Genomic DNA, 15,223 nt, shown 5'->3' with positions numbered 1-15,223 from the left:
TATTGGAAAGCTTTCTATCTCAACACTTGTACCAGGAAATATGGCAAAGTGCATTAGTGTAAATCTTCATCTGCGAAGTTAAAGCACAAAGAAAAGGAACAGAAGCAGTCAAATTTCAACATGTTTGGTCTACATTTATTTTGTCTCGCAGCATCAGCCTCAGGGATTTCATTAATCACCAGTTAAAAATAATTTCAATATATTTTATTGTTTTCACATTTAACGTCATAACGTCATAGACATGCATAGAGTAGAAATAAAAAGATAAATTTAAGTACGTATTTATTTATGTTTTAAAAATACCCTCCTTTCTACTTGCACTAAAAAATTGAGTTACTGCAGCACTGGTGCTGGTCGGTAAGGAAATTTTACCATCAAGAAAGATGAATTATTGGACAGTAGATATAAAAAGGTTGACTACCCATGGGCTAGACGATTCACTGAAAGTTAACACTTTAGGGTCAGTCAACATCTGTTTTTGCTGCTGAGCTAAATGCTGTTTAAAAGTGAGATCCTTGCCTATAAGGCAAGGTGTAAAAATATCATTTTCATGTACTAAAACTGCTAAGGACCCTTTAAAATCTTTGTATTCACAATCCACCTGGGCTAGACTGGTTTTTACCGCTTGGACCCCATAGGGAGTTACAGTCAACTCTGTAATAACCCCTTGGATATTGAGGAAATATCAGCCCCTGTGTCCTGTAACCCAACTACTAATATGTTATTAATTTTAAATTCCTCACTGAATTGCACCTGAGCCCATCTAGACTGACACAGGTCAATTCATGCCATTCTCACAGAAGCCCGTTCTGATGAATCATTTTCTGTTGAAGCTTGATTCCTCGGAGTGGGAGGTACCGTTATATATTGTTCACTTGGCCTTTCTCCTTCCTCTCGTGAAGCTTCCTCAGACTGCACCACACACACTTGTGCTGTTCTTGAGATGCGACCTGTCCGCCATTTTCTGTCTTGGAGCAAGCTACAGTCTTTCTTAAGATGTCCTGGCTGTTTACCAAAACAAAATAACAAACAAACCAAAAACCAACAGGCCACTCTGAGACAAAACTCTGAAACCTTCCCATTTGGGGGGAGGTTTCCTGTTATCACCCAAGGTGCTGTTTTCCCACTCCTCCTTTACATAATTTGACTTTCCAGAATTTACCATTTTACCAGTGAACAGGGAGCACAGAATTCTCATCCAGTGGCTCACAAGAAGTCCTCACATGTTTCAACTCCCAAAGCTGACCTGGAGTCTCAGATCCTCAAGAGGTTTACCCATGCCCAAATAATACAAATAAATGGTTTTGTCTTCTCACCACTGCAAGAAACTGACCTTATAGTGTTATTTTAATATTCCATGCAAAGCAAAATAATCCACGGTTGGGATGGACTTCCTTTTTTGTTGGAATTCATAGTTGTCAGGGATGATTGGTGAGTGCTAGAAGAGATAAGAGTCCGGGAATTCAGCCATATTTACAAGATTTATTGGTTTCTTCCAGCTATTTACACAGAGCTCCAGTGGCGTAGCGTGGGGGGTGCAGGGGGGGCCAGCCGCACCGGGCGCAACATCTGGGGTTAGGGCAAATCCACGGGTTAGGGGGCGCAAATCCACGGGTTAGGGGGCGCAAATTACTTGCCTTGCCCCGGGTGCTGACAACCCACGCTACGCCACTGCAGAGCTCTGAGAGTCAGCCTGCATCATGGTGAGTCAGTTGCAGCGACTGGAGAAGCTTTCACTTTCTTCCAGCATAGCCACTTCCTGAAGCCACCTTCCTTCCTCTGTTACAAGAGGGGCTGGGCCCCAGAAGCTGCTCCCCACTCTCTGATTCATTGCTTCCTGACAGCCTTTCGTCACCCTCCTCGTCGGAGGAAGTACAGCTGCTAAGTAACGGAGGCTTATCTCTATAAGTCCCCATTCTCTCCCCCTTCTCTGCCTCCAATTCCCTGACAATAGTCTACATGCAGTTTGGCAAGTGAGCAATTAGTGTCTCCACAGCAGCCTGGGAAGACAGAGCACAAAAGGAATCTGCCTAGAGATTGTCGGAATTGGGGGACTGAAAAGCCACCTGGCTCAGCCCCAGCTAGAGCATCTCCCCTCTCAGCTTTGCATCCATTGACCTCTGCACCTCTGATGTTCATCAGTGACTCAAGCTTGCAGGCTTGAGCACACATTACTCAGCAGTGTAAACTGCGCAACAGAAGAGGCTTGAGGCGTGGACGCATACTAAACTATGCATTTATTATACATAAATCAGGACAAAGAAAACATGGCATCTCTCCTTGCCATCTTCTTGGAGAGAAACTGAAAAACAAAAGCAATACAGAGAGGAAGTTCCGCTCACGCCAGCAATCTGTGCTGGAATGTAAACAGGCATGTGACATGTAACAATCCCACATATCTGCAGCAAAAGGTGGAATGGAATTCCCAACAGAGATAAGAGGACCCAGCAACAGCTCAGTGATTGGCTGAGGTCCCTCATATAGGCAGCATGGCCTATGACACTGGTTGTTGAGGAGTAAGTGTTAGTGTGGTGTGGTTAGTGCTGAGGAGTTGCTGAGTGAAGAAGTCGTGTTGTATATAGTAACTTGTATATAGCTTGTATGTTTACTGCTGTATATAATAAACTACAAGAATCAAGTTACTAGTCAGCTTTGTTCCTGATCGTTGTCCTGCCTGGGAAATCTCCAGTGTTGCCTAAGAAACGCTGCAATGCTCTGCTACACTCTGCTAAGCTGTGCAACAGGCGGAAGCACTTCAAAAGTTCACGGGCTTCAAAGTTTTAACATTTTTAACATCCCATCAGATTGCCAGATCAATCCAAATTACTTCAAATAATAATCCAAAGAATTTCTTCAGCTTTGCAGGTTTTGGAGAAGTAACCGCTGTTGCCTGGAGCTTGAGGTTTTTCTTCACTGGGTTGCATTGGAGCATTTACCCGGCGACTTGATCTTGTTGGGATTTTTAGCCACCCGCGCTACTCCAGTACATAGCACCATGTTGTTTATATCATGTGCGTGTCTGAGAGCTGAGACAGGAAGTCTCAGCACTGTTGGGAGTTTAGTTTCACTTCTGTGTGTGATGCTGTTCTGTACTGCTGCTGAGAGAGCACAGACATGCTGATGGATTCTTTGTATAAAGACTGTAAAATAAAGTAGTTTAGAGCTACTGATTGACTCTTTCTTCTGCAATGAGATGCCAGAAGACGAGTGTGCTCCTCTCAGGAGGGAGGGGTCGCTTATCACCAGTCTCTCTGGACTGAGGGAGATTTACAGCCAGAGAGTGACCACCGGAGAGACACCCGGTCTTGGGAAGGTGGCGGCCTTCCCGGGTGTTTTTTCCAACAGATCTCACCCCCCCTCCTTTCAAAGCAGCTGAGGAGCGAGAGAGACCTCGCATTTCAGGTTGCAGGACCCTGAGAAGCCCAAAGAAATTCCTTTAGGGTTTTTTTTAGGGGTGCACGTCGCCTTAGTGCTTCTCCTAACCCTCACGTGAAGATTGGGCCTGTCAGAATGATCAGGCTTACACTCCCTCCAACATTCACACAGCACCCAGAAGTCCAAATCCATGGCTTCAAGTTACAAGAAAGGAGATTCCAACTAAACATACTACCAAGATTATATCATTTTCTCAATAAATAATTAAGATATCAGTTCTTTATTCTCCTTGGCTGGGTATGCAGGACAGATTGAAGCAACCACAAACACTTCCAGCCATCAGTCATGCAAGACGTAGCAGGAGAGGTCCCTGGCTTGGCTCCTAGGGTGCTAGTCCTCAGCGTAGACCAAGCTATTCACACCTTGTAAAGGTGTGATTCAGAACAGCAGAATCTAATTGGTTACTTAACTCAGTTGATGGCCACTTTGCATAGGAGCCAACTCCTAGGGGCAGAGGTCCCTTGGCCCCCACCCAATAAAATATTTGAGGGGAGCTGCCAAATATTTGATGGGCATTGCCATTCAAATGATGTGTGTGCACTGTCTTGTGATCAATTATGCAGGGGGGAGCTTACCTGCTCCACCCCCAATATTTTATTCAAGTTGGCACCCCTGCGGCCATGAATGGCATGAAAGCACTTCCAGTTTCCTGCCAATGGAACAGGGAACACGAGTCTGATCTCCAGACAGACTCGAGCCTCACACATATTAGAGGGGAGCGTGCTAAGACAAGTTGCGCCCCCCTAAAAAGCACCACAAGGGTGTGTGGTGTGTCGAGCAGTCTGGCGGAGCGCCAATCTACCGCCACCCCCAGAAAAACCGCTGCGTAAGGGCAAGTGGAGGGGGGAGCGGTTGAGAGCACTCTCAGCTGCACCACAACTCTGTGGGACAAAGGCCCAAGCTGCCTACTATCAGCAGGCTATTCTCAACTAAAAATATTCAAGCTGAAATAAAAGGGTAAGAAGAATTCTGCATCTTCTACAGTTTTGTTTGAAGAAAGAAATATAATTAAATTGAAGTTAATTAGACTTCAATGTTCGACAGTGGAATTTGCTGCCAAGGAGTGTGGTGGAGTCTCCTTCTTTGGAGGTCTTTAAGCAGAGGCTTGACAACCATATGTCAGGAGTGCTCTGATGGTGTTTCCTGCTTGGCAGGGGGTTGGACTCAATGGCCCTTGTGGTCTCTTCTAACTCTATGATTCTATGATTCTAGACTGAATTCTAATGTTACATGGGGGAAAGCTGCAAGTTGGAAAAATTATTTTACTAAAACTCACAGACAAATGCCTGCTGATGAGCTGTCAAAACCCATTCTTCACTGATTGTCAATATCAGGGGATTTTAAAAGTGGCTACGATGCTGTGTTGAGAGACCTAAATGGGAAGGTGGTGCCAGACCCGTGGGAGCATCAGGGAGCCCTAACACCATCATTTCAAACCTTATGCTTAATATTGTGGAAAGGAAAGTTTTTAGCAACTGAAATCTACTCAATAGCATATTATCACTATTGGATTATAAATTGGAATCTAGCTTGGTACTTCTGTTGAGGAACTAAGCAGAAGAGACTTGAATTAAGATATATGAAGAGCTCTGCTGAGGATCATAAGACTTTCTGCTGGAGGGAATAAAAGAACAAAGAAGCTTGAAGTTGGCTCAACAAACACAACTGAGACTTTAAGGAACAAGTATTGCAAGTATCCTGACTTTGTACCCCACTCTGAGACATTTTGGAAAAGTGGACAAGTGTTTTTAATACGTTTCCCCTGGAAAAGTACTGGATCTCCCTGGTGTTTACTGGCGAAACTGTACTGAATGACTTTGGACCAAATCAGGACTGATAGAAGAAACTGGCTGTTCTGAAAACAATGGAAGGTTGGGTGGCAGGGCAGCCAGAGAGATGAGCTCAGACGCTGAAACTATGGCATTTTTGTATCAACGGAGAAGACAATTTTTGGAAAGTAGGGCTAAGATATCAAAGTCCATCAGTACCAGATTGGATCAATATAATAACAATGGTGGAAGAACTGGAAACAAGAAGAATAGACTCAGGGGAGACTCTTGGGCAAAGAAAGGAGGGAAAGTTTGTAAATGTCAGCTTCGTGTCTCTCCCCCACACAACTCGACTTCAAACAGGTGATTATTCCAGATTTACTGATCAATTACAAAAGCCCCCCAGTCAGAGCTCCGGCTTTCCATTCCTCACTATCTGTTTCAGTTGCCAAAACTAAGCCCCTCTTCTTCCGTCCCCAACAAGGAAACCCCCACTTTTACCCAAGCGCACGCTTTTCTGCTATCTTATTGAATTGACGAGACATCACCTTGCCAACAAAGGTCCGTATAGTTAAAGCTATGGTTTTCCCAGTAGTGATGTATGGAAGTGAGAGCTGGACCATAAAGAAGGCTGGTCACCGAAGAATGGATGCTTTTGAATTATGGTGCTGGAGGAGACTCTTGAGAGTCCCATGGACTGCAAGAAGATCAAACCTCTCCGTTCTGAAGGAAATCAGCCCTGAGTGCTCACTGGAAGGACAGATCCTGAAGCTGAGGCTCCAATCCTTTGGCCACCTCACGAGAAGAGAAGACTCCCTGGAAAAGACCCTGATGTTGGGAAAGATGGAGGGCACAAGGAGAACGGGATGACAGAGGACGAGATGGTTGGACAGTGTTCTCAAAGCTACCAGCATGAGTTTGACCAAACTGCGGGAGGCAGTGGAAGACAGGAGTGCCTGGCGTGCTCTGGTCCAGGGGGTCACGAAGAGTCGGATACGACTAAACGACTAAACAACAACAACAATTGAATTGACGAGTACAGGGAGATTCCACTTCTCCTATTCCCTCCTCCCCTTTCATCGTCTCACTGTCCAAGCTTGCCAGCTGCATTCCTTCACGCTGTGCCTCACTGTGTACAGGGATCAAATTCCTGCTACACACTGCTTCTCCCCCCTCCCTCAGGGATTCTCTTTTTTTTTTTAAATAAATTTTTATTAGAGTTTCACAAAAAAGAAAAATAAAGATTTACAGCACATCAAAGGACTTCCGGAGGCGGCGCCAACGGCAATGGCGGTCTCCTTCTGAGTAGGAGGGAGAAGCTCCGCAGAAAGTGGGTCTGTCCGCTACGGCGAAGCGGAGACCCGGCTGAAAATCGCAGGCAGAAGGAGCCTGCGAGCGTGGGACTCGGCGGGCACCATTAGCGCCCCCCGATTTAGCGAGGGAGCCCCGTAAGGGGTTCCGGAGCGTAACGGGAGCGGCGCAGTGCTATGAGTCGACTGCTGCTTCTGCGGGGTGAAGCCGCGTAGCTGTTGCCGGAGAGCGCTGACCTTTTTCCTGTGAAAATTTGGCTGCTAAACGACTATCCGTGAGTAGGTGAATTTAAAAGATCTGGATTCGAAGAGAAAAAAAACCCGAAAATTTGGCACTGAAGCGGGAAGGTGTAAACAGGAAGTCCGCCTTTCCGCTTTGTAACAGATCAAAGCAAAGACGTTTCTACGCTAGTACTTTAAAGTGGAGTTTTAAAAACTTTAAATCCAAGCATTAAAACGAAAGAATCCCCCCCCCCCAGATCAGGAGAGGGGGGAAAGCAAGGAAAGTGACTTTATTTCTTCTGGGAAATTTAAAAAAACAACTGTCTTTTGGAATCCCTGGGAACGGACTGCCAGGTTTATGAGGACTGTTACATTTGGACTCGCACTATTTATGAACATTGCTACATTTAAGATTTAACTCTGCAAGGAGATACATCTTGAGAGTCTTCTTTGGATTGGAAACTGTTGCATGTTTTTATTGGAGGGGACATGGAAAGTTAGAAAAGTACTTTGTTACTGTGAACTTTAAGGCTGCTACAGTGTCCCCCTAGAGGACTATTGAAGAGTGCATCTAGCTGGGGGAATTTTCCACTGCTGACATTGGGGAATTTCCACAGTAAGGCCTGACCGTGGGACCGACCTTGACTGAAAGATAAAAGGGGATGACTGAACAAAGAGCAACAAGATCTAAGGGCAGAGCGCAACAGTCTAGTACAGTCTCCCAGCAACGTAGAGCATCTGTGCCTGGCCTTCCTGTGACTCAGGAGGAAGATTCGGGGCAAACTGAGATAAAAGGAATGGCCTCAGAAGGGGAATTTACATCTGTACTGAATAAAATCTATGAGAAATTGGAAGGCCTAAGTAAACAGGTTTCAGACCAATCAACTAAAATTGGAGGGAACACAGCCAGCATTAATTCAAACACAAAAGCCATTGAAAAATTGCTGGAGGAATCGGCGTCTACTAGAAAAATAGCTGAGGAAGCAAAAGAAAAAGTTGTGGCTGTGGAGGAAGAAATTAAACCTATGCGTAAACAGATTGGGGATCACCAGGCTTTATTGTCTATGATCGAATTGAAAGAGAAACAGACAAACCTGAGGATCAGGGCCGTGCCGGAACTTGAAAAGGACAATTTGAGTGACTATCTTACACAGGAATTTGTGAAATTTTGGAACTTGGAGCTGGAAAAAGATTTTAAGATAGTGAGCGCCTTCAGACTTGGAAGAGGGGGGAGGAAAAACAGGGTGAGAGACTGTTTGGTGACCCTCCGTACGAAAGAAGAGAGGGATAAAATACTGAGTGCACACTTTCAGAAGACCTTAGAGATCAACGATTTCAGAGTTGAGATTTTTAAGGATATACCGAAATATCTCTTGGATCTGAGAACCAACTACGGAGACTTGGTGGCCCTACTGAGAAGGAATTGTATAGCCTTCAGATGGGAATTCCCCCAGGGACTGTCTTTTACCTTTAAAGGGAAAAAGTTTAGAATCAGATCAGTGGAAGACAAGGAAAGATTTTTAAGAGACTTCGAAGAAGACTTACAAAAAGAAGCAACAGAAGTGCTAAGAGTCCAGAGACCAGGAGTTTTAGACACAGCACCACCACCTTTGGGACCTGACAAATAAAAAAAAAAGATACCACCGCAAGAACTCGACGAGCTTTTGGGAGCAGTTGGAGGAAATTAAAATAAATACATCATGTCTCTGCAATTATTAAGCTGGAATATTCACGGCTTTAACTCCCCAGAAAAGAGGAGGAAAGTATTTCATTTATTGAAAAAGGAACAATTGGACTTAATTTGTTTACAGGAAACCCATGTGGTAAGGCTCCATAGAAAAGTTCTTATTAACAAAAGATTGGGCCAAGAATTTATCTCATCGGACAAAGTCAAAAAGAGAGGAGTTGTTATTTATGCTAAAGAGAGCCTATCACCGAAATTTGTTTTTAAAGATGAACAAGGAAGGTTTGTTGCAATTGAGATTCAATCACAAGGTGAAAAATATTTGATCGTAGGAGTGTATGCACCAAATGAGGGGAAGTCTGAATTTTTTAAGAAATTGCATGAGACATTGTTGGACTATTTGGACTATAACATCATTATGATGGGAGATATGAATGGGGTGGTATCTACAAACATGGATAAGTCGCAGAGATAGGTGGTAACTAAAGACGGCAGATTACCAAAAACCTTTTTTGAATTGGCTGACAATATGGACTTGATTGACATTTGGAGAACCAAGAACCCCCTTGGAAGAGAGGGAACATTCTTCTCTGAAGCCAATATGACCTGGACAAGAATTGACCAAATATGGATAACTAGAGGACTGGCACCTAAGACACGAAAAGTGGAAATTTGCCCAAAAACTTGCTCCGACCATAATGCAGTGAAGATGGAGATGAAACTAACGCCAATCGGTTCCTATAGATGGAGGATGAATGACACCCTGTTCAGAGACCAGGAGGTGATTAAGAAGGCCCAAAAAACTTTGAGAGACTACTTTGAGATAAATCTGAACACTACGGTTGAAAAAAGGACAATCTGGGACGCAGGCAAAGCGGTTATGAGAGGGTTTCTGATCCAACAGAATGTAATAAAGAAGAGAACTCAAAATGAGAAAAAAGATAAAATTCTGGAAAAAATAAAAGGAGAGAAGAAATTAAGAGCGAAACCAAAATCGCAAGAGATTCTGAGAGAAATTAAGTTATATCAAGTACAATATATGAAAATGATAAACCAGGAAGTGGAATAGAAAATTAAGCAGATGAGACAAAAGTCATTTGAATCGGCTAACAAATGTGGGAAACTGCTAGCATGGCAGATGAAGAAAAGACAGAAACTAAATACTATCACAAATTTGGAGGTAAATGGAAAGATCATACAGAATCCATTGGAAATCAGAAACTGTTTCCAGAGATACTTTAAACAACTATACACACAAGGGCCACAGAAAGAGACTGAGTTAGACCAATTCCTGAGAAAAAATGGATTACAAAAAATCTCTCAAGAAAAAAAGACAATGTTGAGTGATAAAATTACAGAACAGGAAGTGGAGGGTGCCATTCAGAATATGCAGCTGGGTAAATCTCCAGGACCAGATGGCTTAACCTCCAAATATTATAAAGTTTTGAAAGATTGGTTAATTCGACCACTAAAGGAGGTCTGCAATGAGATCCTAGAGGGGAAAAAGGCGCCGGAGTCGTGGCAGGAAGCCTACATCACACTTATACCGAAAACTGAGTCTGAAAAGACGCAACTTAAGAACTACCGCCCCATATCCCTGCTTAATGTGGATTACAAAATATTTGCTGATATTTTGGCTAACAGGTTAAAAAAAGTATTATTGGAAGAGATCCATAAGGACCAAGCTGGCTTTCTCCCGGGTAGACACTTGTCGGACAATACGAGGAATATAATTAATATTTTGGAGAAGCTGCAAGTGAACATAAACACCAAAGCAGTTTTAGTTTTTATAGACGCGGAGAAAGCCTTTGACAATATTTCTTGGTGTTTTATGAAGAAAAATCTTCAGGGGATGGGGGTGGGCCAAGGGTTTGAAAATGGTATAAGTGCAATTTACTCAGAACAAAAGGCTAAACTAATTGCTAACAATGTGGTGACAGAGGAATTTAAGATAGAGAAAGGTACACGACAAGGCTGCCCAATTTCCCCATTGCTTTTTATTTCAGTCCTGGAGGTATTATTGAATATGATTAGAAGGGACCGTTTGATTAAAGGTATTCAGGTCGGAGCCAAGCAATACAAATTGAAAGCTTTCGCAGATGACCTAGTTTTAACATTACAGGAGCCAGAATCTAGTTCGAAAAGGGTTTTGGAATTGATTCAAGAATTTGGTCAGGTGGCAGGATTTAAGTTGAATAAGTCAAAAACTAAAGTTCTTGAGAAAAATTTAACACCGATTGAGAAAGAAAGGTTTCAGAAGGAGACAGGCCTAACAATAGTAAAGAAAGTTAAATATTTGGGGGTTAACATGACTGCTAAGAACTTAAACTTATTTAAAGATAACTATGAGAAATGTTGGTTAGAAGTGAAGAAAGATTTAGAGATATGGTCAAACCTGAAGCTTTCCTTGTTGGGCAGAATTGCGGCTATTAAGATGAATGTATTGCCAAAGATGTTATTTTTGTTTCAATCTTTGCAAATTTTGGACAAGATGGACTGTTTCAAGAAGTGGCAGAGAGATATTTCTAGATTTGTCTGGCAGGGCAAGAAGCCCAGAATAAAATTCAAAATACTAACTGATGCAAAAGAAAGAGGTGGATTTGCCCTGCCAGACCTGAAACTTTATTATGAATCGGCCGCATTTTGTTGGCTGAAAGAATGGCTGCTTCTTGAGAACACAGACATTTTGGACTTAGAAGGCTTCAATAACGTTTTTGGGTGGCATGCATATTTGTGGTACGACAAGGTTAAAGCTCACAAAGCATTCAAAAACCATATTGTCAGGAAAGCATTGTTTAATGTTTGGCTAAGATATAAAGACTTACTGGAGAATAAAACCCCAAGGTGGTTGTCACCAATGGAAGCAAAGGCACTGAAAAAGTCCAATATGGAGGCCAAATGGCCGAAATATTGGGAAATATTGGAACAAGAAGGCGACAAATTGAAATTGCAGAGTTTTGAGAAATTAAAAGACAAGGTGCGAGATTGGCTTCATTATTTTCAAATAAGAGAGGCCTATAATTCGGATAAAAAAATAGGTTTCCAGGTGGAAAAATCAAAATTGGAAACTGAATTGTTAGAACCCAAAACTAAAACACTTTCAAGAATGTATAACTTGCTGCTAAAATGGAACACGCAGGATGAAACAGTTAAATCTGCTATGATTAAATGGGCACAAGATCTCGGTCATAACATAATGTTTGCTGACTGGGAACAGTTGTGGACCACAGGTATGAAATTTACGGCATGTAATGCCCTAAGAGAGAATATTATGAAAATGATATACAGGTGGTACATGACACCAGTCAAGCTTGCAAAAATCTATCATTTGCCCGATAATAAATGTTGGAAGTGTAAAGAAAATGAAGGAACATTCTTTCACCTTTGGTGGATGTGCCCAAAGATTAAGGCTTTCTGGGAGATGATATATAACGAAATGAAAAAAGTATTTAAATATACATTCCTTAAGAAGCCAGAGGCCTTTCTCTTGGGCATAGTCGGCCAATTGGTACCAAAAAAGGATAGGACTTTTTTTATGTACGCAACAACAGCAGCAAGAATACTTATCGCAAAGTATTGGAAGACACAAGAGCTACCCACCCTGGAAGAGTGGCAGATGAAGTTGATGGACTATATGGAATTGGCGGAAATGACTGGCAGAATCCGAGACCTGGGAGAAGAGTCGGTGGAAGAAGACTGGAAGAAATTTAAAGACTATCTTCGGAAATACTGTAATATTAATGAATGTTAAAATTATGCCTGGATTGGCAATAAGTGGTAATTAGCAACAAAAGTTAATAAGATTATGTAAAAAAATGTATTGATAAATGGTTGAAAATATTGAGTTATAATATGTTATGACACAAAGTTAAGATAATTGAAAAAGGGTAAGAATTTGCTGAACCAAGTATGTAAATGGGAATACAAAAGGGGGGAGGTGTGAGGAGGTCAAGGATACAAGCATATGAATTTGAGGATATTGAGAAAAATGGATTTGTTTTATCTTTTTAACTTCTTTTTTAATTAGCTGTTTTTCGTGCATTTTTTGTGTTTTCTTTTTTTATTGTTTATTTCTATCTGTGGTTTCTTTTTTATTCTCCCTCAGGGATTCTCTCTCCCCCCCCCCCTCAGTATCTGTCCTTTCTTCGCTTGTCAGTAAGGGAACCTATATAGCAGTAAAGAGGGAAAGCCTCATTGTTATGAATAAAACCCGAAAGGAAAGAGTAGGGGGATTTGCGACGGGGTGAGCTCCCGTTGGTCAGTCCCTGCTCCTGCCAACCTAGCAGTTTGAAAGTACGTCAAAGTGCAAGTAGATAAATAGGTACCACTCCGGCGTGAAGGTAAACGCCGTTTCCGTGCGCTGCTCTGGTTCGCCAGAAGCAGCTTAGTCATGCTAGCCACATGACCCGGAAGCTGTGCTGGGATCACTAAGCATGCACTGTTTTGGCTTCTTGAATAAAGAGTTAACTTGAATGAATGCCCACATTGGTGTGGACCCCCCGTTTTGCCTCCTGCCAAGTTCTGAAGAAATCGAGAGCAGTTCAATGTGTTTGTTGCCCAATGTTAGCTCTACATGAGAGCAAGGGTGCTGGAATTTCCCAGTGATAAAACCAAAGTTGTATTTGTGATTAGTCTGCTAGAAAGGGACACCAAACACTGGGTGGCCCCCATTCTCATTGCCTGGCATGCAGGGTTGTCCTTATGTGCCTTGTAAGGTAGTGGCGATGGAGATCAGAAGGGGCAATGGGGCATCAAACACACAGAATAAGGAAACAAATATTGCAACAACTGGAAGAATTTGGGAAGGTCTCTGGGTTCAAACTGAATAAAGGAAAATCCAAATTATTAACGAAAAATTTGCGTAAGTTGGAACAAGAGGAACTGGAAAATACAACAGGTCTAAAGGTAGCCAATAAGGTAAATTATTTGGGGGTTTGGATTACCAATAAGAATATAAACTTATATAAGGTCAATTATGAGAAGAAGTGGAAGGAAATAAAAAAAGAATTAGAGACTTGGGGAAAATTGAATTTGTCCCTGTGGGGGAGAATATCCACAGTTAAAATGATGGTATTGCCAAAGATGATTTTTATGTTCCAAACAATACCTATAATTAGAGGCGTAAAGTGTTTTAAGGATTGGCAGAAAGACCTTGCCAAGTTTATTTGGCAAGGGGAAAAACCACACATAAAATTTAAGCTACTAACAGAGTTGAAGGAAAAAGGAGGCTTTGTGGTCCCTGACCTTAAACTGTACTTTGAGGCAGCGTGCTGGACATGGATTAAGGACTGGATATTAATTAAAAACACGGAAGTCCTAGATCTGAAAGGATGGGATATTGTGTATGGGTGGCATGGCTACATAGGCTATGACAAGGTTAAATCCCACAAAGGATTTTTGAATCATATTGTGAGAAGGGCATTATATGAAGTATGGGAGAGGAGTAAAAAATCAGTAGTAACCAAAACACCATGGTGGCTGTCACCAATGGAATCTATGTCGGTTCACAAGATAAATATGAACAGCGATTGGCTAACATATAAGGATTTAGTAGAGGAAACAAGTAGTGATCCGAAATTAAAGGGCCTAAGCGAATTGAAAAGAAGGGAATAACCTGGCTGCAGTACTATCAACTAAAAGCCGCCCTTGAAAAGGATAAAAGAACCAAAGGATTTGACAAAAAAATATCCTATCTGGAGAAGGATATTTTATATAATAATCAAAAGATACTTTCTAAAATGTAGAAACTGCTTTTGAATTGGCAAAGAAAGGAGGAAGATATCAAAGAAATTACAGTAAAATGGGAGAGGGACCTGGGACATACGATCAAACCCAATATTTGGAATGAATTATGGACTAAAAATATAAAATTCACGGCTTGTTTCCTTATAAGGGAAAATCTTATGAAAATGTACTATAGGTGGTACCTGACCCCTGTAAAACTTGCAAAAATAAATAAATCAAACAATAACAAGTGCTGGCGATGTAAGGAACAGATAGGAACATACTACCATATGTGGTGGTCCTGTCTAGAGATACAAAGATTTTGAAACATGATTTATGAAGAGATAAAGAGATTGATAAAAACTACATTTAGCAAGAAACCGGAAGAATTTTTACTAGGAATGGTTTCAGATAATATTCCCAAAAACAAAACTAGGCTATTTATGTATGCAACGTCAGCAGCAAGGGTTATAGTGGCAAAACACTGGAAAGATAAAAATACACCCACTAAAGAGGAATGGGTAGTCAAATTGTGCGAGTACTTGGAGCTCGCAAAGCTGACAGATGCAATAAGAGATAAACCTAAAAAATTGGTGAAAGAAGAATGGGAATGTTTAAATAATTATTTAGGGGACAAGGGCTCAGCAAGAAAGATCTGGCTATGTTTAGAATGATGCCGCATAGAGAAATGTTCCCTGATACCAAGATGAGGGATTCCTTTGGAATGCAGATAGAGATAATTGATAAGAATAATGATCTGTTGTGAGCTTGACGGAAGTGTACAATAGATGAGCCTTCCTGCTTTGGCTCATCTTCCTTTTTCTTTTTCTTTTTTTCTTTTTTCTTTTCTTTTATCTTTTCCATAGTTACTTATGTTCTGTGTCATGTACTTTGATATTTTTTGTAGTTTTAAAAGTTTTTTTTCATTACTATTAAGGAATTTTCCTTTGTAATTTTGGTTGTCTATATTTATATGTACCTGTTTAAAGCAAAATAAAAGTTTTAAAAAAAGAAAGAAAGAAAAAAGGAAACAAATATTGCTATGCATTGCAAATAAATACAGTAAACAGAAAACAGGA

This window comes from Podarcis filfolensis (genome assembly GCF_964270895.1).
Source record: "Podarcis filfolensis genome assembly, chromosome: 9".
Taxonomy (NCBI): Eukaryota; Metazoa; Chordata; class Lepidosauria; order Squamata; family Lacertidae; genus Podarcis; species Podarcis filfolensis.
This window is presented reverse-complemented; position numbering follows the sequence as displayed.